The 27,779-nt window shown below is 43.3% G+C and overlaps 1 protein-coding gene across 15 annotated transcripts in view; it reads right to left on the bottom strand.

Moving 5' to 3' along the window:
- baz2ba (bromodomain adjacent to zinc finger domain, 2Ba) overlaps nucleotides 1–25,187 on the bottom strand; it is a 90,106-nt gene extending 64,919 nt beyond the window's left edge. For 5 of the 15 annotated variants that reach the window (XM_058403660.1, XM_058403663.1, XM_058403667.1 and 2 more), the window contains exons 1-2: nucleotides 24,892–25,184; nucleotides 11,976–12,019 (exon numbers count right to left, since the gene is read on the bottom strand). The gene's annotated coding sequence lies outside the window, so the exon portion shown is untranslated. Of the gene's footprint in view, nucleotides 1–11,975; nucleotides 12,020–24,656; nucleotides 24,681–24,891 lie in introns of those variants that run through there. The other 10 variants (XM_058403653.1, XM_058403661.1, XM_058403656.1 and 7 more) reach the window with 4 other exon arrangements.
- Between the last annotated feature and the right edge of the window lie 2,592 nt (nucleotides 25,188–27,779).

Genomic DNA, 27,779 nt, shown 5'->3' with positions numbered 1-27,779 from the left:
ATGTTGTCTATCTGAAACACTCAGGATGTTATATATATATATTTTCTTTGGGAAAACACACCCTGGCGGAGGGAGCTGCCCCGTTCCGTCCCTTCTCCGAGGAATGCCGGAAAACCCTCCTCTCCTGCCCTGGCCTCGTTTCGTTTATCCCTCTCTCTCTCCCCCGGGTTGTTTTCACTGTCTCCATATCTTCCTGCCCTCCTCTCCTCTCGTTTTTCCGGCCCGCCTTCTTTCTCTCTATCCCTCTTTCACTCCTCCACTCCACTCTCTCTCTCTCTCTCTCTTTAAAGCAGCGGGGGAGTGACCCGGCAGCTGGGCCCTCAGAAAGCGACCAATAAAACACAAAACACACCCCCATCACACTCACACACACACTTCCACACACACAAAATATATTCCCTCTGTTCCCCCCAGGACCATCTGCACAACACACACACACACTCAAATGCCTGCGAGCTACGAGGCTGGCTTACATTACATAGCAAGTGACCCTATTAAAAACAAACAAACAAACAAACTAAAAAAACTTCAACAAAACAATAAAACTCGCACAACTTTATCTCTGCGGCCTTCAAAAGACTCCCTGGATGTGACTGGATGAGTTGGAGGAGGAATAAAACACTTTGGAATACACGGATCTAAGGGTTTCTGTAAAAAAAACCTTCCTGGAAGCGAAATCCTCGATTCGAAAACACGTAAATCTGGATATGATATATAATGGATTCTGATTGGTTGAAGGATTAATTTGATGGATAGTGAAACACAGAGAGAGAGAGAGAGAGAGAGAGAGAGAGAGAGATGGATAGTGAAACAGCGAGAGCGAGAGAGAGAGAGAGAGAGAGAGAGAGAGAGAGACGGATAGTGAAACAGCGAGAGCGAGAGCGAGAGAGAGAGAGAGAGAGAGAGAGAGAGAGGGATAGTGAAACAGAGAGAGCGAGAGAGAGAGAGAGAGAGAGAGACGGATAGTGAAACAGCGAGAGCGAGAGAGAGAGAGAGAGAGAGAGAGAGAGAGAGAGAGAGAGAGAGACGGATAGTGAAACAGCGAGAGCGAGAGAGAGAGAGAGAGAGAGAGAGAGAGAGACGGATAGTGAAACAGCGAGAGCGAGAGAGAGAGAGAGAGAGAGAGAGAGAGAGAGAGAGAGACGGATAGTGAAACAGCGAGAGCGAGAGAGAGAGAGAGAGAGAGAGAGAGAGACGGATAGTGAAACAGCGAGAGCGAGAGAGAGAGAGAGAGAGAGAGAGAGAGACGGATAGTGAAACAGCGAGAGCGAGAGAGAGAGAGAGAGAGAGAGAGAGAGAGAGACGGATAGTGAAACAGCGAGAGAGAGAGAGAGAGAGAGAAGTAGCTGGTGAAGGAATAAATGTTTATGGCTGTTACGATGAGAATGAGGTTTGTTTGTTTGCAAAAAATGCAACAATAAATGGACAAAAAGTACGACAAGATAATGATATAAAGATACAATGGATGCTACAACGACGTGAAGGAAAAAATTTTTTGAAGGAGACTAATGTATACATTGCATATAAGTAAACACCTCTTTCACTCACACACACACACACAAATTAGCAGTTGCACGTTGCAGTTGACCCATAAGTGTGTCTGATTCACGGTGGTGAGCTTCAGTAAAGTGCAACCACACCTTTCTATATTTGCCCTTCACAAAGACATAAATAATGACTCCACTGTGTGTGTGTGTGTGTGTGTGTGTGTGTGTGTAAATTAGCTGTGCACAGCACTCTTGAGACACATCCTACGCCGGACACATGCAGGGAAAGATGGAGAGATGAGGCGAGGGAGAGAGAGAGAGAGAGAGAGGGAGAGAGCGCCGAGAGCAAAATGGAGGGAAGAGGAAGAAAGCAGTGGGAGAGGATGGTATATGACAGGGCTTAGACTGATGCGCATGAACACACACACACACACACACTCACTCACACACACACACACTCCCCTTCCCTCTCTGCGTGCAACTGCGGTGTAAATGTCATCATGTACACAGTTTATCCTCTGTGCGAGCGAGAAGAGCAGATGGAAGGAGGGAGAGAGGGAAGAGGGGGAAAAAAAGAAAGAGAGAGAGAGAGAGAAAGAGCGAGCGAGCCCACTGCGGAGAGGAGGAGAGGAGCGCAGCAGCCTCTCCTGTCGTTCCTTCATTAGTATTCCAGCGCTCACTCTTCAGAGCCATCTTCACACACCGATTTTAGCATCAGCGACGCAGGAGAAAGGCTCACGGCCTGCCACGCAAACATGCGCTCCGGCCATTTCGCCGCATTTCGCATTCCTCTTCGTCCCGAAGTTGCCGAACGCCGGGCAAAGCTCCGTAACGCCGTGTGAATCTTCATCACAGATGATACGATTCACACCGCAATACGCCGCGTGTGATACAATACAAAAATGACATTAAACACATATGATCTGATTCACTGCTGAGCCAATACGATTCAATCCGGCTCTGATCCAACTCGATTCAGCTCCGATATGGTTTGGTTCATCTCTGATATGATTTGATTCATCTCTGATATGATTTGGTTCATCTCTGATACGATTTGATTCATTGCTGATATGATTTGATTCATCCTTGATATGATTTGATTCATCTCTGATATGATTTGATTCATCACTGATATGATTTGATTCTTCTCTGATATGATTTGGTTCATCTCTGATATGATTTGGTTCATCTCTGATATGATTTGGTTCATCTCTGATATGATTTGATTCATCACTGATATGATTTGATTCATCCTTGATATGATTTGATTCATCTCTGATATGATTTGGTTCATCTCTGATATGATTTGATTCATCACTGATATGATTTGATTCATCCTTGATATGATTTGATTCATCTCTGATATGATTTGATTCATCACTGATATGATTTGATTCTTCTCTGATATGATTTGGTTCATCTCTGATATGATTTGGTTCATCTCTGATATGATTTGATTCATCACTGATATGATTTGGTTCATCTCTGATATGATTTGGTTCATCTCTATGATTTGATTCATCTCTGATATGATTTGATTCATCTCTGATATGATTTGATTCATCTCTGATATGATTTGATTCATCTCTATGATTTGATTCATCACTGATATGATTTGGTTCATCTCTATGATTTGATTCATCCTTGATATGATTTGATTCATCTCTGATATGATTTGATTCATCACTGATATGATTTGATTCTTCTCTGATATGATTTGGTTCATCTCTGATATGATTTGGTTCATCTCTGATATGATTTGATTCATCACTGATATGATTTGATTCATCCTTGATATGATTTGATTCATCTCTGATATGATTTGATTCATCACTGATATGATTTGGTTCATCTCTATGATTTGATTCATCTCTATGATTTGATTCATCTCTGATATGATTTGGTTCATCTCTGATATGATTTGATTCATCACTGATATGATTTGATTCATCTCTGATATCATTTGATTCATCTTTGGTATGATTCAATTCAGCTCTGAATCAATTCAGTTCAGCTCGGGTATGATTCAGTTCAGCTCTGATACAATTCAATTCAGCTCTGGTATGATTCAATTCAGTTCAGATAGAATTCAACTCAATTCAGATACAATGCAAATCACCTCAGACACAATTCAATTGAGCTGAGCTACAATTCAATTGAGCTGCGATACAGTTCTGTTCATTTCTGATATGATTCAATTCAGCAAAGATATGATTCGATTCAGCTTAGATATGATTCGATTCAGCTCAGATCCAATTTTCATTCAGTTTTTCACCTTGGGAGCGTTTTCAAGCCTGCCTCCCTCTCTCTCTCTCTCTCTTTCACACACACACACACACACACACTCACTCACTCACTTGAGTGTGCACTGGGCAATGTTCATAGATTGTTCAAGTGAATCAATTTTCGTCAGCAGTATCGCTTTTTTTTAAACGTTTTCCTTTTTGAACCAGCGGCACCACAGACGGTCGGACCGATTTTCGGATCCAAATCCTTTTTACACTCTATACCCATAATGCAGTGTGTGCTGTAAAACCCACAGTGTTAGTAGAGCAGGTCAGTAGGAGAAGGTGAACTGCAGCAGATCCACGGTGCACTGGGCGTGTGTGTATGCGTGTGTGTGTGTGTGTATGCGTGTTTAGAAGCGAAAAGCTGCTTCCTACTTAGGAAGAAATCCGCACCGAGACATCAGCATATTTTCTTTATAGCGTAGTGATGGAGCGCTGGAGTGAGAAAGAATTTTAAAAATGAAAGGTTTGCTGAAGACTGCATTCCCAAGGCAAGACCTAGAGCTCAGATCCCGGGTTAAGTCTCAAATCTGGCTGGATATGTCACGAAAAATAAATAAATAAAAATAAATAAAATATTCAGAGGTTATTCACGTGGAGAGGGGAAATCATTTGCGCCATTTTGAACAAAATTATAATCGGAGCGAAATGACCAACAATTCCTCTGCCTTCCTTTGAAACGTCCACAAACAAACCTTTATCCTCCTTTAAAGTGATCACACACACACATACACACACACACGGAAAAGTTATTTACAAAACAGCCATGGTGTTGATTCCGATTGGTTAACAGGTTCAGGCTCGTTTCCACGGTAACGACTTTTTTTTTGTCTATCAGATATACACAGAGGAGGAGTTTTCTGACATCATCAGGACATCATGACATCATCACAACTGCCCAGGCGGTGTAAGAGGAATAAAACACCTTCTTCTAGGACGTGGTTCTACAGCAAACGGCGTCACCGTGCCCGGCTTCCCGACTGGAACAGAGCTGTAGCCGTGATACGGAGATGTTTAATAACAGAGCAGTGACACTGTGTGTAAAACAAAAACAGCAGATGTTCTGGATTTGGGAGGATTTGAGAGGAGAGAACCACATCCACACATACACACACACACACACACACACAGTATGTTTCAGAGAACACTAAACCCGAAGCATCCAGGAGCGAGACGTCACCAGGATGCAGGAAGATATTTATCTAAAGAGACTTGGTACACAGACAGTGACATTTAACAACAACAACAAAACTATTTATATCTTTCAAAGTTGTTTACAAGCTGATCATTACACAGTGTCTACTTCCTGTGCCGTACATCCGTGTGTCCGAATTAGTGCTGAGGCCAAGTGACCAAAAGAAATAAAATATCATATAAATCTCAAAGCTATTTATACGATTATCTCCAACAATATACAAACTACTATAAGTATTGTATTTATTACATTTTTTTAAAACATAAATAAATAAAATGAAGTTTAATGACTAAGGAGGAATATATTTATTTAATAAATATTATTTAATAAAATTTGTATTTTTACTTGTATTTACTTAGTCTGTTTACAAAATATATTTATTTATTGAAATATTTAAAAACATTTTGTTGTATTGTTATTGTGTATTTTTATTTACTTAATGTCTAAAAAAAGTATATTTATTGAAATATTTAGATTTGTTATTGTGTTCTGTTATTAATTTAATGCCTTAAAAAATATAGTTATTGACATATTTATAGATTATATTTATTGCGTATTGTTATTTATTTAATGTCTAAAAATGTATATTTATTTACTGAAATATTTATAGATTTTTTTTATTATTGATATTGTCTATTGCTATTTATTTACGGTCTAAAAACTTATTATTTATTGAAATATTTATAGTTTTATTTGTTGTTGTTAGTGTGTATTGTTATTCATTTAATGTCTAAAAAATATATTTATTAAAATATTTATAGATTTTATTTATTATTGTTATTGTGCATTATTATTTATTTAATGTCTAAAAAATATCCATTAAAATATGTAAAGGTTTGATTTATTATTGTTATTTAATTAATGTCTAAAAAATATATTTATTTATTCAAATATTTATTTATTAGATTTTTTTATTATTTATTGCTTAAATTGTGTCATTTTTATTTTTAAACTCTGAACTCTAAAAAATGTTTTACATTTAAAAAAAACGTTTACCATTTAATACTGAAAAAGGAAAAAGAAAATCTGTAAAATAATTTTAAAAAACTTTATACAAATATACAAATTATAGACAAACTCGAACACCGCATCTAGTGCATCTAGCTAGTTAGTAATTAATGTAGTTTATGTTATCATGCAAACCTTCCTTATGTTAATAATTTCCCAATACATTTTTTTTATGGTCGACTGTGATTGGTGTTCTTTTTTCTGTAGCTGAGCGTTAACCTGTTAGCGCTTATGGAGGATTTATTAGCGTCGGCGTTCGCACGTCAGCTAATCTGTAGCGAGTGGGACGTTTACGGTTGAGTCGTTCCTGCTAATCGGAGAGGAGCGGTTCAGCTGGAGCACTTGGTTCTGGTGCGTTCAAACGGAGATTAATAATACAGAGTTACCCAGTATTATGGGCTGGATATCTCCATAGTAACAGGGCTGAGTGCTCCGACAGCCACCCGCTGCTAGTGACCTTCTGAATGTTTTCTCTCTCTCTCTCTCTCTCTCTCTCTCTCTCTCTCTCTGTCGCTCGTCTCACTGCGTCTCGGGTGTGATGTGAATCTCCGGGGAAGCTCGCTATCCGAGTCGGCTTTGCGTTCCATGACGCAATTACACATCAACTCCGCGCTCGTCCAGAACGGGCTGCGCTTTGACTTTCTAAACATCATCCGTCAGAAACAGGATCATTTTCATCCGGACTTCACTCACACGCCCTACGTGAGAGGACGGTGGAGTCATGTGACGGGAACGTCATATCGCGGTTCTACGAGACGGCACATGTGCCACGATACGTACATCTTCACGCGTGTGTCGGGAAACAAAAATGAAGCGACTTAACGACTTTAATTAATGTGTGTTCGCTTGATTCCAAGGCTGCGGTGGGTGGGGCTTATTTGAGGAAGTGTGTAGGATGTGTATGTGTGTGTGTGTGTGTGTGAGTTAAAGCCACGCTAAACTTTCTTTAAACACCCCGAACACATGAGATACATACTAAAAATGTGTATAAAATGTGTGTAATGTATAAATATACATATAAAACAATGTATATCTTCTAAACAGCCGCCATTTTATTCACTAAAACAAAATATTTAGGACTGGGAAAAAAAGAAAAAATTCTAACCTTTTATCTGCTTACCATTTCTACAATTTTTAAAGACAATAATTAATTATAATAATTATAAATAATAATTATATTATTATTATTATTTTAGTAATTATTATTATAATATTTAATAATTAATATTATAATATTTAAAATTAATTAATAATAAATAATCATATTGTATTTTTATTAACTGAATAAAATCATAACATGATAAAGAAAAAGAAAAAGTGAAATCATTTATGATATCGATATTACAATTAATATTACAATATTATCTCGCCATTTTCTGATTCTGTTGTTCCTGGCGCTAACGATATCTCAGACTGGCCGTTCAAATCTATTTTCCTTCTCACTCTGTGGAAAAGTTTGATTTTCTTTATTCGTTTGTTTGTTTGTTTATTTGATAAACACTTATTGTTTTTCTTATTTTTCATATGGGCGAAATCATGGATCACGTCTTATCTGCTCACGCCTCATCTGCTCAGATTACTTCAGTCAGATGTGTAATGCTAGTCTGTCTGTTGTACACACACACACACACACACACACACTTCCTGTGTCCAGAGCCACACTGTCCTTCTCATCCATACAAAACACACAACTGCTTCTATATTCCAGTGTGTGTGTGTGTGTGTGTGTGTGTGTGTAAAAGCGTCCCACATGTGGAGATATATATCCCCGTCTTGTTCCAGCCGTTATTGAGACCTGGAGAATGCTACTAGAAACGGATAATAACTACACGGCATGTTTTGAAGTCTTTAAAGTAAAGCTGCTGAGGTGGAAGAGGAATAAAACACTGCAGGAAAATCATCAACACCGGCTGGATTTCCGTCGGCCCGCGCCGCTGCTGATTCATTTCCTGCAAGCGAGCGATGCAGCGTGTGTGATTACTGAACTGTGGCTTCCCTCGCAGCAGCTGCCCCGCCCCCTGCCCCATCTCCTCATTAATATTTAAGAGAAGAATAAAGAGAAAAGAGGAAAAGTGTTTTGTACAGAACTCTGTGTGTATATGTGTGTGTATATGTGTGTGTGTGTGTGTGTGTGTAACAGAGAGTTGGGGAAAAAAGAAAGGAAAGGAGAGATGAGTGAGAGACGGAGAGGTGGGGTGGAGCAATCAGTCCTTTACTGATGTACTCGCTGCCCTTCTCTCTCTCACTCTCTCCATCTCTCACCTCTCTCTCTCTACCATTCCATCTCTTTCTCCATCTCCTCTCTTTCTATCTCTCCCCATCCCTCTTTCCATCCTGTTCCATATCTCTATCTGTCCATCCATCCTGCACTCTCTCCATCTATCCCTGCCCCTCTATCTAGTTTTCCCTCCATTTCTTCTGACACTTTCCACTCTTTTCTCCATCTCTCCCCTCTCTCTCTCTTTCCATCTTTCTCTCGCACCCTGTATCTCTCATCTCCCTCTCCTGTCTCTTTCTGTGCCCTTCTCCATATATCTTGTCTTTCTTTCTCCATCTGCCTCTCTCCCTCTCTCTCTCTCTCTGCTGAGGTAATGACTCTCACTGGGGATCTGGACATCCAGACTCAGCTCAGGCAGGCGTCCATTACACATTTCACTCTTTCTCTCTCTCCCGGGCTGGCTCACACACACACACACACACACACACACACACAGCCAGGCATCCATTACACTTCTCAAACAACCTGTGTGTGTGTTTTTTAGCTCCAAAAATCCAAATACACACACATTGACATACTCTATCCCCCACCCTCAACACACACACACACGCACGCACACACACACACACACATCCTGCACAGCATCAGCAGTAAAACCAGGCTCCAGTTCCATCATTCTTGCTCCAAATCTCCTCAGCAGGAAACACACACACACACACACACACACGCACAGCGCTGTCCTTGAAAAAGAAAGAGCAGCACTTCCCACATCTGTTCTTTTAGCCATCCTCCTTGAAATTTTTTTTTTGCGACACTCCACTTCCTCATTTCCTGCTCCTTCGCCACTTTGATTTTCAAGGCCGTGGTGGGCGGGGCTTATATGTATTTATTTTTTAATCCACCGTGGCCCAAATGGGAAGCTTGGGAGGAAGTGTGTAGGATTACAGACTCTCGTGTGCGAGCGAGTTCTTCCTCACGTATCTTTTGAACGCATTCAAACAATAAATACAAAACAAACTCCTCCGGTATAAGAGGAATAAAACGCTTCGGAGCACGCCGCTACAGGAAAATAATCATGTCCATTTCGAGGAAAACGGTCGAGCTAAAACATTGACGCACCATTCGAGTGGAGTGGGCGGGACTATGCTGTGTTTTGGGGGGGGGTGTCCCTAATTTGCATATTCAACAAGCCTGGATTTTGTGTCTAGAGTGAAAGTGTTTTTAGATGAGAGTTTGTACAGGGAGCGATTTATTAATTAATGTGGAAACCATTTTATGCTCTTCTAAACATTTAAGGAGAGAGAGAGAGAGAGAGAGAGAGAGAACTTTGGAGAAAAGGGCAGAGAGAGAGAGGGACAGAGAGAGAGAGAGAACATTGGAGAAAAGGGCAGAGAGAGAGAGGGACAGAGAGGGAGAGAGAGAGAGAGAGAGAGAGAGAGAGAGAACATTGGAGAAAAGAGCAGAGAGAGACAGAGAGATATAAGAGAGAGAGAGAGAGAGAGAGAGACACATGGGAAGATAAAACAGAAAAAGAGACAGACATCTGGAGAGGAAAGGAAGAGAGTTTAGTTTTTTTTTAAAAAGGCCAATACCACACAGAACAGTCTCTGGCTTTGAAATCTGGGAAAGGGCCGGCCTCACGCAGGACCAGATATTTTAAGAAACTGAGATGAGGGAGGGAAAAAAAAGAAGCAATGAACGACTCTGTGGCTGTTTTCTCTGGTCCCTGAGAGAGAGCGAGGTATCTGCTGAGGAACACTCCGTAGAGATCTTTCCTGCCTCGACTTTCGGACCTCCCTCTGGGCGTCCCGCTGGACCCTTTCTGCCTTGTTGCTTTTTTTTCTGTGAGAACCAGAAAACTGACCGTTCGCTTTATTAAAGAAAAAGAGATCTGAAGTGATGCGATAATTAATATTCATAATTCCTCTCTGTTTTTTATTATTACAGAGAGTTACCAGAGGAAAAAAACACCTCTGGGGTCGCTCGTTTTTTTTGTGTTGTTTTTTATTGAATCGAGTGCTGGAACACGAGGACGCGGGCGAGAAAGGCAAGGAGAAAGGACAAAATGTCGCTCTGCGATGATGCCTCGCTCTTTCCTACAATTCTCGAAAGAAATCGATGCTCCGCCGAGGCCTCCATTACCATTATTGATTGGGGGTACGGTGGCCGAGGTGGACAGGAGCGGGCATGACGTGTCTCGGTTCCTCACACAGAATCCTCAGAAAGAAAGAAATTTACACACACACACACACACACAGAGCGATCACACCCACGGCCGCACAATCATATTTCACACGCCCGCATGAGAAAAATGCTATTAGAATGTGGATGAATTTGAGTAGGAAAACAGACGAGAGGCATGAGACAGAGCTGGAGGGAGAGAGAGAGAGAGAGAGAGAGAGAGAGCAGGCAGAAAGGATGGAGGGACAACAGAAAAGAAAAGGATTGTCCTTGTGTTTCTGTCATTTTCTGCAACCACCAGGGACCGGGACAATGGAGCGGAGTGGCGGCGGCTCGGCCCGGGTAACGGCACGCTCCTCGCCTTCTGCTGCGAGTCTCGGTGCCAGAATCAAGAGTTTTAGAAAGTTTAAAATAAAATAAGAACGAGTGTGAGGAGGTGCAGAGTTTGAAAAATCATCCAAAACTTAAAACGTTATCATTTATCACAGTATGAGTCGCATATCGAGCGTCTCTTAAGCTTTGTCCAGATTAGATCTAACTCCAGATAGACCGACCAGCCATAATATTATGACCACCTGCCTAATATTGTGTTGGTGTTGCCAGATCAGCCCTGACCCGTCCTGCACTGTGTATTCTGACACCTTTCTATCAGAACCAGCATTAAATTCTTCAGCATTTCGAGCAACAGTAGCTCGTCTGTTGGATCGGATCACACGGGCCAGCCTTCACTCCGCATGTCCATCAATGAGTCTTGACCGCCCATGACCCTGTCACCAGTTCACCACTGTTCCTTCCTTGGACCACTTTTGATAGATACTGACTGCAGACCACTGCAGACCGGGAACACAGTTTTGGAGATGCTCTGATCCAGTGGTCTAGACATCACAATTTGGCCCTTGGTCAAACTCACTCAAATCCTTACGCTTGTCTATTTTTCCTGCTTCTAACATCAACTTTGAGGACAAAATGTTGACTTGCTGCCAAATATATCCCACCCACTATCATGATGAGGAGATCATCAGTCTTATTCACTTCACCGGTCACTACTCATAATGTTATGCTTGATCTGTGTATAACGTAGTCCATGTTTCAAAGACAAGAAAACATCTAGAAGAGTCAGGAAAGCCATGGAGCTGATGACGTGTTCTGGTCACGTGACCTACGGATGTGCGAGCGCAATAAAAACAACGACAAAGCGTTTGGTGTATAAAATGAGGAGGATGTGCACGTCATGAAGACTCGCCCATTATATGCATCCTGTACAAACAGAACACATTACTTAACACACACACACACACAGACACCCACACACGAGTTCAGAACCCTGTCCGAACACGGTCACGTGTGCCTCTTGCGCTCGTCCTTTTTTATTTCATTCCTCGTTCCCACAGGAGGCTTGTGTACATGTTGTGTGAGCGTCACCGCAAGGTGGTAAACAAATAATAAACAAACCGACGTCCTTGTGAAAAAAGGGATGAGGAGACACACACCGCACCACGAGCTGAACGAGAAGAAGAACGAGACGGATGGCACCAGGCCACAAAGCAAATAAAAGAAAAAGGGAAAGAAAAGAAAAGCGATAAAGCCTGATTACTCACTGTGTGGGAGTGTCCTCAGCTCTGTAACATCACTGCACTTCCACCTGAGACAGAGAGAGAGAGAGAGAGAGAGAGGGAGAGAGAGAGAGAGGGAGAGAGACAGAGTTTTACTTTAGTTTTTTCTCATGTGGGATGATCACATGACACGACGTGCCCGAGACAAAAGGAGTTAAATATACAGAGGCCTGTAGCCTGAAGGGAGTGAGCTGGCAAAAACAAGTTTTGTCTTTGTGGTCAAACTGTGAAAAACCATGATGTTTGCACCCAGACCTTGTGGCTGGCATGGGCTACACACACACACACACACACACACACATCCACAAGCCCACACATGTGGGGCTAAACACACACACACACACACACACATACTCCCAGTTCCATTTTTTTTTCCTGTTAAACCTGTTGGAATTATAGTCAGCCTTTAAGTCTCCGGGTGTGTGGGATGATTTTTCCTAGTGCACATGCCGAGAGAACCAGCCCTCTCCGGTTTTCTCACGGCCTTAACTCCCTCTCTCTCTCTCTCTCTCTCTCTCTCTCTCTCTCTCTCTCTCTCTCTGTGTGTGCGTGTGTATTTATCACACAGTGTGTGTATGTGTGTGTTTATCAGAGAACAGATACATTTTCCAATCTCCACAATCAGCCTTTACCACAGAAACACACACACACACACAGAACCGCAAACAAAACGGCGTACACACTCTGAGTATGTGTCAGTTCCTCTTTTCTTTCTTTTTTTTTAAACATTACAAATAAAGTGCTGGAAATTTCTGCAACTGGGCTTTTGGGAACTGATGGGATTTAAAGCACTGAGAAAGGGAGGGGATAAAATCAGGGCTTGTTCCTGATTGGTTACAGTTACGACGTTATGCTTGGAGGTTGTTTGAGGATCGTGGAACTGATCCGGATCGTCCTGTAACCCCTGACCTGAGACATCTCACACACACACGCTCTTGGCTGTCCCCACTGTCTGGATTCTGCGTCAGTTTGATTTCTATTTGCTGAAATATTTTTATCCGTGCGTCAGTATAAAACTGGACACGACATGAGGAACCGAACTGAACTCTCCAGCTCTTATCTGACTGGTCTGAATCACTCGTCTAGGACTCCTGGATGCTGAAGGATTCAACTCCGGTTGATAAAATGCGTTCGCAGAAACCTTGAGGCAAAAAAAGTATTCAAATCGTCCCCCAAGAGGAGAGTTAATGCACTGGACCACTAGATCATATCTGTGCATGTTTGTGAGGATGTCCGACACCGGCTCCTCGCATGCAGCTGATCATAATTTTTAATTATGCAATGATTAATATTGTAAGAGAAATGAAACTGGTCAAATATGAAGAAAGTCCCAAGGCTGGAGGTTTCGGTTTCGGAACACGTCTGACTTTGTGGTCAAACTGTGAAGGTTATTATGCGAAGGGTAAAAAATACTCCACCCTACACTGCACCCACATGCTACGCCTGTGACACCTTGGCTCTGTGCTATTAAAAATATATATATAACTGAGGACTTCACACGTGAATCGGACAGCGTGATATCACTGGAGCTGATGTTGCTGAGGGGATAAGAGCGGCGTCGGCCGTAATGACAGCTCTGATGCTGAGATAATGGCAGCCATGCCGATCATCCTATACACGCTGAACGTACACACGCGGGCTGGATTACAGCACCGCACGCCTTCTTCTTCTTCAGAGTTGCAGCCATTCGCTTTTCTGCGTCTCTGCCGGGAAAAAGGCGACCTGACGATACGTTTTTTATTCCCGTGGCCCGAGGGAAGGGAATTGAGATGAGGCTGTTGGCCAGAGGGCAAACCGTGCTCGCGTACGTCTGAAGCACGTAGCCTGATTCTTCAGGGAGGCTCCGGGAAGCCATCTTACCCGAGCCTTCGGAGAAAAACAGGCAAGTCCTGACAATTCAAGCGTCCCAGTGCAGGAAACCGAACCCCAAACAGCAGTGATTCATCTTCTCGTCAGATTATTTCTCCACACAAAGCCTGCCGCTCGTCCGCTTCCTCTTTCTCTCTGTCTCGAGTGTGTCTCGAGGCCCGCAGGCCCATCTCTTGTCTCCTCGGCTGCGAGCAAAACGCAAAAAACCTGCGTTTCTTCTTGCTTCTTGTTTGTGAGACGAATACACACACACACACACACTGGGCTTTGTTTTTTTTTCGGGTTCCTGTTGATTCTTAGACCTATAATCGTCTTCTTTCATCGTTTAGTCATTAGGAGTTGGTGGCCGGAGGAGTGAGAGGAGGAGAAAAGGGGGCCTTAAAAGAGGATCCAGCCATTTCTCATCTCTGTAAACACTTCCTCTAAAATGGCCACCAGATAATTAGCCCCATCTGAGAGCAGCTCCGGCCTCAGCCGCCTGCTCTGCGGCTCATCACTCACACGCTAACAGGAGAGAGGCGACACACACACGTCTCTCCCCCTCTTTCTTCTTCTCTTGTTCTCTCAAACACCCTCACCCTCACACACCCCCACACACCCTCTCTCTCACACACACACACACACACAGCATGCTCTGTCCTCGGCTGAATGAAGGATGAACGCGGTGCCACGGCGGCGATTTTTCTGCGCGCGTGTGGGAGACGAGGCAGCACCGCGAGCCGGGACGACGCGGCTGGATTAATATTCCGCTCATTTCCGCGTCTTCACTCCCCCCCACCTTTGAAGTTCTGTGAAAATGAACACCAGATGCAAGCAGGGAAGGAGAGAAAGCTGGAGAAAGAGCGAGAAAGACCATCCGCAGCAGTGGCTCCACATGTGAGAGCCATTTGTACCTCTTTCTTTTTTTCCCCCTCCTTTAAACGAAAAGCACAAACACCCGGCGCGGCCGGCCGCCTGCCTCTGCGCAACATCTGGAACGCGTTTCACGCACAAACCCGAATGCGAAACACATCACAGCAAACAAATAAACTAGATAATGAAGGACTCACTTAAGGTTTTCCGGCTGAGGGAAGAAGTCTGGAAAACCGGGCCTGGGAGCCACACACACACACACACACACACACACTTTTTACTCATACGCAGCAACATATCCTTTAGATTAGAGGAAAACCTCAGGATTTCTGTCATCCTGGTGCGTTCTGATTGGTCAGGTGGAGTTGATTTATTTCCTATTAGAGCGGTTATCGTTTCTATAGTAACGGCTCCATCACAACATCTTCTACAGCTGACGCTACACATTATAAGATTAGGAGATTCAAAATATTTGGTTATTTAACATGTTTACAGAAGGAGTCTCCGGTGTCAGAGGTGAAGCGGTGACTTTTTCCGGGTTGTTTTTTTGGCAATGAGAAGAGTCAGAGTTGGGTGGGGCTTGAGAGTAAAAGATAAAACAAAAGAAAATAATCGACTCTGCTTCATCACGGCGCTCACTCTGTTGGCGATTATTCTCCATCACCATGGATCTGAGCGGCTTGTTCCTTGGCTAGAAACAAAGCTTTGGATCTTAAACCTGTGGAGATCACAGATACGCTGAAGATGGGACGGAGGCGTGAGCGTCAGGCTTCAGCGGTCCGCAGCGAGGAGCAGCAGAGCTCGGTGTAACCAAACAGGCCTTGAGATTTCACCGTGTGAAGGTCAACCCCGCTGCCTACGCAGCTGTCGTGCCACACACACACACACACACACACGGGAGAATGAACCTTCCGTCCGTCATCAAGGCAATCACCCTGCCAGTTACCATGGCGAAAAATCCCCCTCTTTTTAAAAGTGAACAGTCTCGAGCAAACACCGAACGCCGGGACGACGGCGTCCTCGGGGGCTTAACGTGGACGCATAAGCAGCTGTGATCGATGAGTGTTGTTTTCCCGGGCTTGTGTGAGCCGTTTGAAAGTATGCTGGCTCTATTTCATTTGAGAACCGAGCACTCTGGAGTCGAACTGATGTGGTACAGCGTTCGGACCCGGGCCGAGGTGTCGCAAAGCTGTAGGGCTGGAGGTCACGACCCCGGACCAAATCCTAATCTGACGCAGAACTCGATGGAGCTCTCGGAAAAATCAGACTGATTTGAGTAAACAATTCGAATCAACTCGGGAATCGATTTGGGAATCAACTCGGGAATCGACTCGAACCCGCTGTGTGTTTTTCTTTCTGTTTGCACCAAGAGATGTGTTTTCATCCTTATGCAATCCTCAATCGGTGTTTATTTTTAGCCTGGGTTAAAATTTGCGTTGTGAAACCAAACCAAACGGCAATCGAGGCAGAAGTATCGATTTCGCTCTGACTCAGCAGATGAACTAGGCTTCACTTAATCATCTCCTGTCGTTTGTGGTGCGTCGGAGGTGCGTTCACGTCTCCGCTAAACTCTCACAACCTGAACGACCCTGCCGCAGTGCCGCCTTAAGTCACCTCTGGTCCGTCTGCGCCCGTCTTAACGGTGTAGGAGCCGAAAGCGTCTCCGTCTCCGTGCTCGGGTGAACGGTGAGAAAGTGACCTGAGAACTCTGCTGAATACAAACGATTAATTATCCCTCAAACTCAAGGTTGCGCCCGATTACAAAAGTATGAAAAATAAATGGTGTATTTGTGTAATATTAAGAGCGAAGTGAAAGTAAAGGTCGGCGTTATTACTCGGGCAGAGGAGAGGAAGAGGAGGAATGGCGGCGAGTGATTTTCTCTCAATTAAAAGCATTAAGGTTCTGACGTGTTCCTGTCAGAGCTGCGTTACCGGACTCGAACACAAACACAAAGGGCGGGGTCACGTAGAGTTCGTATCGACGTCCCTGTGGGGTCTGAAACTTTTCTGGCTGTAAGATAAGATCTAGTCTGGAGGTGTTAGTACAGAAGAGCAGCGGCGTGTCAGTGTTGTAAGACAGGAGAACAGTATCGAGCAGGAGCGCAGCGTGATGAGACGGTGACATGTGTCCTGAGAGCCAGCGAGAGACTGAGAGAACGAGTGAGTGAGTGAGTGATGGATGGATGGATGGATGGATGCTCTCCTCCATCCATCCTGAGCCGGATGTGATGAGCTCTCGACTTTCCTGAAAGACGTTGTTGTTGTTCCTGCAGCATGTATAAATCAGCCCACTAACTAACCCGCAGCAAAACGCCATGTTTCCCTCCTTGTGCATGCGAGAGAGTTCTCACACAAACACGCGAGAGAGCTCTCACACAAACACGCGAGAGCACCTGAGAGCACTGCTCGGGGTTTTTTTTTTTCACGCCTGCGCAGATCAAGTTGCACTCTGTACGCCGACGTTCCCCTGCTGTGACGGCTTTAATTATGGATAAGAGCTTCGAGCGTCGCTCCGCGCAATATTTTTTTAAGCTCGCTGCTTCCAGCCTGGAATCACAGCAGATCCGATCACAGACCGTGTGTTACTTTAACGTTCACTCGTTCATCTCCAGTAAGCGTGATTGTGGATCCAGAGCCTGTTCTGGGATCAAACACACACACACACACACAAAGACAGCTACCCAAGCTCGGGTCCAAACCTCAGCCTAAGAGACAGAACAAACTACTCATACATCGGTGTGGGCGGGGCTCCCTCTCTGTCAATCAAAGTGGCACTGGCCAATCACAGCTCATGTATGAGGAAGAGGGCAGACGGCGCTTTCCTCCACATGTTTCCTTATGCCGCCCTGTGACGCAGCAGGAGGTCGATAAAAGCATTTTGGTTATAATCATCTATTACACGTCTATTACACGTTAGCCAAAGCTTTAACCTAGCTACATGAAGCTCATTAGAAATGACAGAGTAGCATTTGGCTTTTAACGTTTCTGATTAGTTCGAGAGCGACACGTCAACACAAGAACGAATCAGACGTCTGCTCTGGATATGACACCAGGAGAAAGAATGTACACAGGTTTTTGTTTTGTTTGTTTCCCCAGGACTTGTCACTACCTTCCCTGATGAGCTGCCTTCAGCTAAATAACTGACGTGAACGGATGCGATTGTTGGCGTGAACTAGAGATCGGTGGAGTGGTAGCTGAACGAGGGAACACGGCGGCGTTTATACGAAAAGAAAGGAGGAAAAAAAAACAGCAGCGAACGTCAACGTTCGGATTTCTTTTTTCTTTTCCCCGAAGTTTTCTGTGTAAAAGCTCTTTCTGTTATCTGGTGAATCTTTAGTCCTACGCTGCTCTCATATTACAGACAGGTTCTGCAGCTGAGGTTCTGTTTATCGAGCGAAAGAGAAAAGGAAAGCGAGAGAAGAGACAGAAGCTGTACACCTGAGTACTGAGAAAGAAAAGAGCGCCAAAGATCTTCACTTCGGGCGGTGGAGATGAACTCGAGCGTGTACATGACACACACACATTCTAACACACACACATTCTAAAACACATACACAAACATTCTAAAAAACACACACGCATTAAAACACACGCAAACATGCTAAAATACACACACACACACACACACTACATCCTTTGTGCTTTTCTGGTTCTGTGGCCTAAAGCACAACACTGAATAATTCTCAGACGTCACTCACAACACGAGTGTGTGTGTGTGTGTGTGTGAGATAACTCCGCGATGTCTGAAACCCGTGGTCAGACCCTAATCCTGGCTGTGTGGACTCCAGAAAGAGGGCTGGATTACTGGCCCCTAATCCCACCCGTCAATCTGGACATCTTTTGTTTAAAGTGCAGCGTTAAAACCGGCTCGCTCGGGCTGGAGCTAATCTGCGGGACATGCGTTTGCTCTCCGGCGCTCCTGCTTTTACCTCCGGTTAGCTAACAAACACGGGCTGGCTGAACGCGATACACACTTTGCGTTAATCTGTCAGGCTCTGATATTACATTGAAGATCCTCTCAGGACCGCGGATCGAGTCTTTGTGCTAGTTTACTTTTTACTACAGGTTTTCGCGCACAAGCTCGTTCTGATGCGTCGTTGTTTCTATAGCAACCGATATTATCCATATTATCGACTAAGGATAGTTTACAGCCGCAACATTTTCAGGAAACGTTGAACTCCTTGTGCGAGGGCGCTACGCTCATCCTGATACATCGCCGTTTCTATAGCAACCAGGTACACAATATTATTGGCTAAGGAAAGTTCTGGAAGGAAGTGTTTATGCGGCGCTGATGTTTCAGGCGTCACTTTCTCAGGACACAAAGAAGCAAGAAGTTCCTTCTCGTTCGTTTTTGCGAGAGCGCCGCTCTCCATCTACTCCGACACGTCGTTGTTTCTATAGCAACCAGGCACACAATATTATCGTATTATCCAGGAAAGTTCTGGAAGGAAGCTGATGGAAGGAGTCTCTGGTTTCTTTCAGGACCGGGGTTTTTTTTTTTGGTTATCTAAAAGTACGACATCGTGTTTCTAATCGTTTTAAAAGTAGCAATCGTTTGCGAACTGCTGGGAAAATAACCGCTGACCTACGGAGTAACAGGAAGCACTTCCTGTCGGAATATTCCTGTTTTGCGGAAACAAACGGTCGCAGTGTTTCAGTGTTTATGGACCTGATCTCACTGGGATCTCGTGTGACGCGTCAAACGTCCTTCCTGCTTTACACCGTGCGTCGTTAAACGCCTGACAGGAGCGGTGGTGCTTCTGGGATTTGAAAGATTCTGGGTGCTTTGTTCTCTTCTTGGTCGTTTTGCGTCTGCTAGAAAATTAAAAATGCGAAGGGGGGAAAAGAAAAAAAGCCCTGGCCGAGGCGCCGTGTGCCAGCGCAGCTAAAACGAAAAGGCTTTTGTGGCAGCAGTGACCAGATTTTAAATGCAGCTGGATCAATAAATAAGAGGGGGCTGTACAAGCACAATCTCGGAGTGTCTTCGAGCATCCCTCTGCGTGTGTGTGTGTGTGTGTGTGTGTGTGTGTTGAGGGAGTAGAGGGAAAGGAGGGGGTCAAACACTGCACGTCCTGCAGACAGCTGTCTCAGTGCAGTAAATTCTGCTCATCTAAAAAGCGCCAGAAAAAAAAAATCCCATCTCATTTCTCTTCCTCCTCCCGCTCTCTCTTTTCTACCCCCCCCTTCTCCATCCCTCCATCCCTTCAACACAGGAGGAGACGGCGTTCCTGCCGTTCCTGCAACCCTCTGCTATTTCTGCTCAGGATGCAAATATAGCGATAAGCAGGCGAACAAATAGGCCAAACTACTGGCATTTCCAGCTCGGGCTCCATTATCTCAGCAGGGACTCTGGAGTGTGTGTGTGTGTGTGTGTGAGAGAGAGAGAGAGAGAGAGAGGCCCGGCTGGCGCATGAGCGATACATCGCGAGGACAAACGGCACCAGAGAGATGCCACAGCACCAAAACAACCAAAAATAAATAAATAAATAAAAAAGTCAAAGCACTCCTCCAAGCCTCGTTTAGGAAAAGCTAGAACACAGAGAGAGACAGCGAAAAAAAAGTAGAACAACTGCCCTGTGTGTGTGCGTGTGTGTGTGTGTGTGTGTGTGTGTGTGTGTGTGCTGACCAGAAAGTATGAGATCAGCATCAGTGATTAACGAGATAGCATGAGAAAGAAAAAAGAGAGGATGAAAGGCGGTGAGAACTTGAGCTCGACACATGAAAGACACAAACAAAGCCTCGCTGTGCGCAAACGCAAAACTTCCTCTGAAAAAAAGTACAAGGGAAAAAAAGAGAGAGAGAGAGAGAGAGAGACGTTACTGCAGCGTGCGTGCTGCTCGTTTAGCTCTCCTGCCGTTTTCTTCCGGGAAGAATCAACCTTTTCACCTTGTCTGTGAAAAAAAACAAGAACCCAGGCTGCCTACACAAAAATAACCTTGGGTTTCGTCAAGGAGATTCTCACGTTGAATGATAAACAGAAGCCCAGGGGACGCCGGGGCGAGAAAGCAGCTAATTGCCTGCAACTGAAAGTCGGGCCCTTGCGCATCGCTCTTTTTTTTTTGTGTTAGAGAGAGAGAGAGAGAGAGAGAGAGAGAGGAACACGAGTGGTGGTGCACAAAAAGGAAGTTTAGTGAGCGTGGGGTTTCTGCTGCACCTCTGGTCCTCGTTACAGCCGACCTGAAGGTAACGAGGAGAGCGACTCGCGCCGCAATTATCGGATCCGCTCGCGACTCGCTCGCCGGTCCTTATGATAATGCGAGCGCTGGAAGAGTAAACAACACCACCCTGTAAACGGGTCTCGGAACAGCGCGGCTTTAAAATGAAAAACAGGAAACGTGTGTATATGTACAGACGCCGCCGCTGACCCACAGGCGGTGATCGGTTGCTATGACGGCCTGTGATAAAATACTAATAATCGGTAATGCAAGCATTGTATCGTTACTGGAAGCTCCGCCTCCTCTGATAGTTTTTTCCCTATAACGTTTCTATCCCGAAGCGATATCGTAGGTTGACGTGGAGGTGGGGTTATTAGCGATGGAGTCGGTTGTTTAGGCGTGGTCGTTAATGCGAGATGAGTCTGTGTGCACGAGGAAAAAGGAAAAAGCCCGACGGCGCCGTGCTCTCGCCCGTCTCTTCTGATCGCTTCTTGCTCTGTCAAGCACGGTTCGCTCGGCTTGGCCTAATTTTCGGTTTCTGTGCCTTAAATCTGTCGCTAAGTCTGTGTGCCAAGGTGAGCCTCGCCACATGGCGCGAGCGCGTTAGCGAAAGATTCAGGGTTTTGAGGTTCTGAGATGGCCGTCTGCGCTCGGGCCGCATCGGTTTGTCATCGCCTACGAGTTACGAGAACCTCGAGTGTGCACTGTGACTCAGGCTATCTCTCACTCTCTCTCTCTCACACACACACACACACACACACGGTTCAACAGCTTTCTCAGCGCAGATCTTTCCTAACAGACTCGTCTTATCAACAGTCCAGGATTAGATTACCATGCATATTGGATTGTTTACGGCGTAACCACGCAAAGTTACCGCTCCAAACACAACTTCTACCACCTACATGCTTTACGCTAATCAGCTTACTAACCCTGGATTTGTTCACTGCAACGTTCAAGCTAATTCCTGGATGCTGGAGGGGTGAGAGAGAGAGAGACAGAGAGAGAGAGAGAGAGAGAGACAGACAGAGAGAAAGAGACAGAGAGAAAAAGAAGAGAGAAAAAGAGAGAAAAAGAGACAGAGAGAGAGAGATAGGGCGTCTTCTTTTCTTGCTAAAGGCCTAACTTTATCCGTATCCTAACAGGAAAACAACATCCTGCTCTGAATGTGCGAAGCAGACACTCCAACTCTCAGACACTTTTTTCTTTCTTTCCTCCTTTCCTTTTCTTTCTTTTTTTTCATGTCCTCCACAGCCAGAGACATTTCGTGGCTTTGGGTGTGCTTCACAGAGCACAGTATGAGATCTCTTCAAACCCCAACAGCACAAACAGGTCCTGACAGATTTGTTCTCCCTAATTCGCAGTAAAGGAAACAGCACAAGTGTATTAGAGGTCTTCTTCTGTGTGCTCAGCTGCGACACACACTCGCTCACACTCACTCTCTCTCACACACACACACTCACACACACACCCAAAGAAAAAGCCAACAATAGACACATTTCTAATGGAAGAGGAGAGTGGGTGAGACTGTTCCGTTTCAATTCACTGATACCGCTAATGGCTTCTTAGCGGTTCCATGAAATCAAGCAGCTGTCAAGTCGATGCATCAGGAGCAGGAGGAGGAAGAGGCGGCATTCCCACAAGAGAAAAGCATCGCGTCAGGATGTTTGCCTCAACATCTGCTCCCCTGCACTCACAGCTTTTTTTCTCTCTCTCTCTCTTTCACAGCAGCACACATCCAGACAAAGAGACGGAAGAGTGAGCGGCTCACCTCCGCACGGATTCCGTCGAAAATGCCACTCTCTTGTTACCCGTGTCCGGGTTACCCGTAGCGCACGGTGACCCCTGACTCGTGGTCGCGTATTTAACGAGTCACACGTGAAGAAGAAACGTCCCCGTACGATTACTTCACGAGAGTCGAGTTCGTACGAAGTCTGATGGAAGACGGAGCGTCCGCTTCCTGTTCGACGTCCTGCTAACTTTAATACGCCAAAAAAAAAACGAAAAAAAAAAAACAGAAGTGAGTGAATCAGACTTTAAAGATAAAGCAGTCGTGACATGAGATAAGACACGTGAGACAGCGTGTAAAATGGTTCGGTCAGACTGCAGTGTTCTGGTCATTCCGATCCAAAACGCAGAGGAAATCGTCACCGAGTCTCCCTTATAACAGGGCAAAAAAGTGGAAAAAGAGATGTGTAAAGTAAATAAGGGATCATCAGAGCATTACAGTAACATTCATCACCTCCGTTTGTTTGTTTATTTTTTTATGAAATGATAACGCTATCCCGGAACGCAAGCGTGGCGTTCCCGGTAGGGAAGCTTACGGCGTCCGTGTTTCTTACTCATCGCACTGGTCATCTCTTTAAAAAGCAATAGCCGTTACAGCCCGCTTCTGAGACTCATCCCTTCCCCAAGCCAGCAAAACCCCCCAAAAGATTCATTTTCTTTTCTAAACAGAGATGAACACGTTATAAAGATATGTTATAAAGATGTTATTAATCCAATGAAATTCGCTTAGTCCGAACATGCCTGTTAGAATAATTACAACTAATTACGTTCAAAACGTCCGCTACTAGATGACATCATCACGCTGTGTGTCTGTGGGGGGGGGGGGGTGAGGCGCGTGTGTGTGTGTGTGTGTGTGTGTGTGTGTGTGTGTGCGTGTGGTGGTCGGGGGGGGGGGGAATAGTTGTTGAGGAAATAAATAAACAGGTTAAAATACACCGCTCGAGCGATTCGCGCGTCCACCTGTTTAATTGTTCAATAAAAATAAATAATGGCGATCTCTCACAAGCTACTCGATTTCTCCACGTGAAAAAAAATATATTGTCAATAAAACTAAACAAAATAATAATAAAACGATTTTTTTAATCAAAAAACAAACTCATCGTCGTGGTTTTTTTGGTCGTAAACTCGATATGACGTCACCGGCACCACGGCTTTAAGACGTTTCCTTCAATTCACCAAAAGAAAAAAAAAGTTTTTATTTTTATTTTTTTTTTTTAAGTGGTTTTTTAATCAACCGAAAGATCTGAAGGAGTTCAAAAAATAAATAAAAATAAATAAAAAAAAAACCAAGATGGCGAGAGGCTTGTTGTTTAGAGGGCAGGGGAAAAATGGAGGATATTGTAATATACACAAAGGGGATAAATTTCAACAACTCGGCCAGGCGGCAGCTGCTTCTCTTTAAGGAAGCGACCAAGATAAGAGAGAGAGAGAGAGAGAGAGAGAGAGAGAGAGAGAGAACACCCCCCCTCCCTCTCTCTACACCAACCCAACCGCCTTCGATACGAGATTTTAAATCGATGTAAAGTCTAAAGAGTGTTTATATTTCTCTACAATAAACAACAACTATCTCTGACTGGAAAGCGGTTAGCTTCTTTCTTTTCTTTCTTTCTTTCTTTTTTTCCGCCACATATCTGAGAGACGGACATTAAATAGACCAGAGGTAGCGTCGTTCAGCTCCATTCACTTCACTTCACTTCACCTTTTTCCTTCTCCTACCTTTCATTCTTCTTTTTTTTAAAAAAAAAAGAAACAAATAAAACTATCCGAAAAATCAAAGAAAAAAAGAAGAAGAAGAAACGTTTGGTCTCGGGCAACAACAATAACAACAACAACAAAAAACGTTAAGATTATCCTATTATCAAGTGACTTCCAGCGTCGCCTCACAACAACAACAACGGCGGCTGTTGCTAATTCGTAAAGTTGCGGCTAACGTTTCCGCTGGCGTTTCTTTTAAACGTTCAAATTTTTTGAAATTGACCGTTAAACCGCCGCTTCGCCATTTTACCTCACGCCAAGTTTTTCTCTTTCTCTTTAAAGCTGAAACGCTTAAAAGGACGCACGCGGTCCGTGTGGAAAGAGTTAGCTCCGTCGCTAAAGATACACTGTAACACACACACACACATATATCTATATATCTATACACACACACACACTCTCACGCGCAGTAACACGTACACACCATGTAACAAATAACCGCTAGCACCTCTATCTGTATTTTTCTTTAAATACTTTGAACTTACCGTCAGTTTTTCGGACACTTAGCCTTTCGACGCGTTTAAAAATCCAGCTCGTCCTTCGAAGGAATACTTTTTAGATCACGGGTTTTGTTTTTTTTTCCTTTTTGTGTGTGTGTGTGTGTGTGTGCTGCGAGAGGCCGGCGTAGCAGGAGATGATGAAGAAGGGGGAATTGGGCAGTAATTGAGTCTCAGTGTGTGTGTGTGTGTGTGAGAGAGAGAGAGTGAGTGTGTGAGACTCGGTGTGTGTGTGTGTGTGTGTGTGTTAGTTACGGACGGCAGATTGAAGGAGACTCTCCTCTCAAAGGTTTTATTCCGCTTCACTTCAAGGAATCAAAGTGACGTCAGCTCGCCGGGTTTCTTCCTCTTTATATATGTTGAATAAATAAATAGATTAAAAAAAAAACTTTGATTCTCGGATTCTCTGTAAAAGGAAAATAAATAAATAAATTGTTTGCAGTGTTTTTCGGACAAACCGTAACATCTACAATTCAGTCCGTCTGTCCGTGATGTGAGACGCCTGATAAACACAGACACGGCGGGTTGAGTCGCAATGAATTGTGGACTGTACTTCAAATAAATTAAATAAATAAACAAATTAAATAAATAAACACGAGTTATGGTAGCTTTTCAATAAATAGAATGAACAAGAAATGTAAATAAATAAATTAAAATAAATATACACGAGTTATGGTCGCTTTTCGAGAAATAGCATTAACAAAAAAAAAATGTAAATAAATAAATTAAAATAAATATACACGAGTTATGGTCGCTTTTCGAGAAATAGCATTAACAAAAAAAAATGTAAATAAATAAATTAAAATAAATATACACGAGTTATGGTCGCTTTTCGAGAAATAGCATTAACAAAAAAAAAATGTAAATAAATAAATTAAAATAAATATACACGAGTTATGGTCGCTTTTCGAGAAATAGCATTAACAAAAACAATAAAAATTAATAAAAAAAAATAATAAAATAAATAAAGATGAGTTTCAGTAGCTTTTCAAAAAAATAGCATTAATGAAAAAATGTAAATAAATTTTAAAAATAAATAAAATAAGTAAACACGAGTTTCAGTAGCTTTTCAAGAAATAGCATTAACAAAAAAATAAAAAGCTTTTTTTTTAAAAAAAAAAATAAAATAAATAAACATGAGTTTCGGTAGCTTTTCAAGAAATAGCATTAAAAAAAATTTTTAATAAATAAACGCGTGTTTTGGTAGCTTTTCAAGAAATAGCATTAACAAAAAAATGAAAAAAAAAAAATTAAATAATAATAATAAAAAATAAAATAAATAAACAAACACGAGTTTCGGTAGCATTTCAAGAAATAGCATTATCAAAAAAATTTAAAAATAAAATGAATAAATATAAGTTTCTGTAGCGTTTAACATCAACATTGAGTTTCTACGTTCTCCACGATCCTGTACAGTCGCAAAAACGTTCGTATCATGCTCCTGCTCCTGAGCGCGTCTAGATTTGCACATGACTATCAAAAACGTCGACTTTGTCCGCACTGATTACTGCACGTTTCCCTCTGAAATATACTGTGCGGTTGTTTTGGTGACGTTAACAGCGTTTAGCCGACGCCGTTATCCAGGGGTTTGCAGTCTCGATCTAAAACACATCCTCGTGCTAGTTCACCAGATCCGGGACTAAGAGGACTATAGACAAACTTTTTGTGAAAACCATTTGTATTATATATACATGTGCTATTTATAATCTATAATGTTATTATTATACTGTTATTAATATTATGGGTTGTTATAATATTTTTACCGGCATAGAAGTGAGTGCACTTTTGTGTTTCAGCCTTTCACGCTGCTTGTTCATTTCGTGTATCTAGCTGCCTGTGCTCATGACCTTTTATGGAGTTTTGTGGGCGTCGCCAGATGCAAATGAGCTGTATGACACTGACACGCTTTGTGATCAGCCTAGACACGTGTCAAAAAGGAGATCCAAATATCTGAAACTTTTGCAAATCTGGACGTTGTAGCTTGGCTTTTGGCTTCTTCACACACAGCTTTACTAAAATATTCATAAATGAGACCCGGTGTTTGAATTAATATCAAGAAAATGTGAAATGAATTCGTCTTAACCTAAGACACGACTCCTCGAATCTTCAGCACACCTTGTTTATCAGTTTTAGCATCAAGCCGATACCACAAATATCCCCTGAGTATTATTTTCTGGCACCGAGTCACGTAGCTCCACTCGCCTTAGCAACACATTCCGCTTCGTTCTCTTATAAACACTGCGGCGAGTTTCAGGCTGTCTTCTTAAACGAAGTATATAATAACAGTTTTCTGTGATTATTGGATCAGGATTCGGGTTAACGCCGGGGTTTAGGGTGGATGTGTTCGGAATATGACCTTAATGCGAACGAATAGCATGGAAATGTCATTAAAACAAATCTTTTGACACGTGGGTTTAATCCCAAACCTAGAAACTAATAGCCGGATCTTTAAATCTTTAGATGTTGGCATCAACATGATGGTAAAAATATCCCTGGATTATTATTCAGTGGCAACAAAATGGAGACTGTAAAGCATTTAAAGTCCTCATGATTGAACTCAAGGTACTGAACTGTACTCTTACATGACGCTGGAAGGTTGTTGGTATTGGTGGTGATGGTGGTAATCTTGGGGTACATCACTGATCCTGAAGGAGGACCCAAAAATTCCAGGAATTTGAACATGCAGGTTTTGATCTCAGAAGGTCATGAGTTCAGATTCCACCCTCAGGTAAACCTGAGTGGCTCTGGACAAGAGCTTCTTCCGTAAACGTGTAAAAGACTGCTGTGTCTCCAAAACCAAACAAAGCGGGTGAGCTCACACATTGTCGCTTTTGACTTGTTCTTGTCTTTAACCAGAAACGGCACGTTTATCGCTT

The sequence above is a fragment of the Hemibagrus wyckioides genome, linkage group LG11, assembly GCF_019097595.1.
Source record: "Hemibagrus wyckioides isolate EC202008001 linkage group LG11, SWU_Hwy_1.0, whole genome shotgun sequence".
In the NCBI taxonomy this organism is placed as follows: Eukaryota; Metazoa; Chordata; class Actinopteri; order Siluriformes; family Bagridae; genus Hemibagrus; species Hemibagrus wyckioides.
This window is presented reverse-complemented; position numbering and strand designations above follow the sequence as displayed.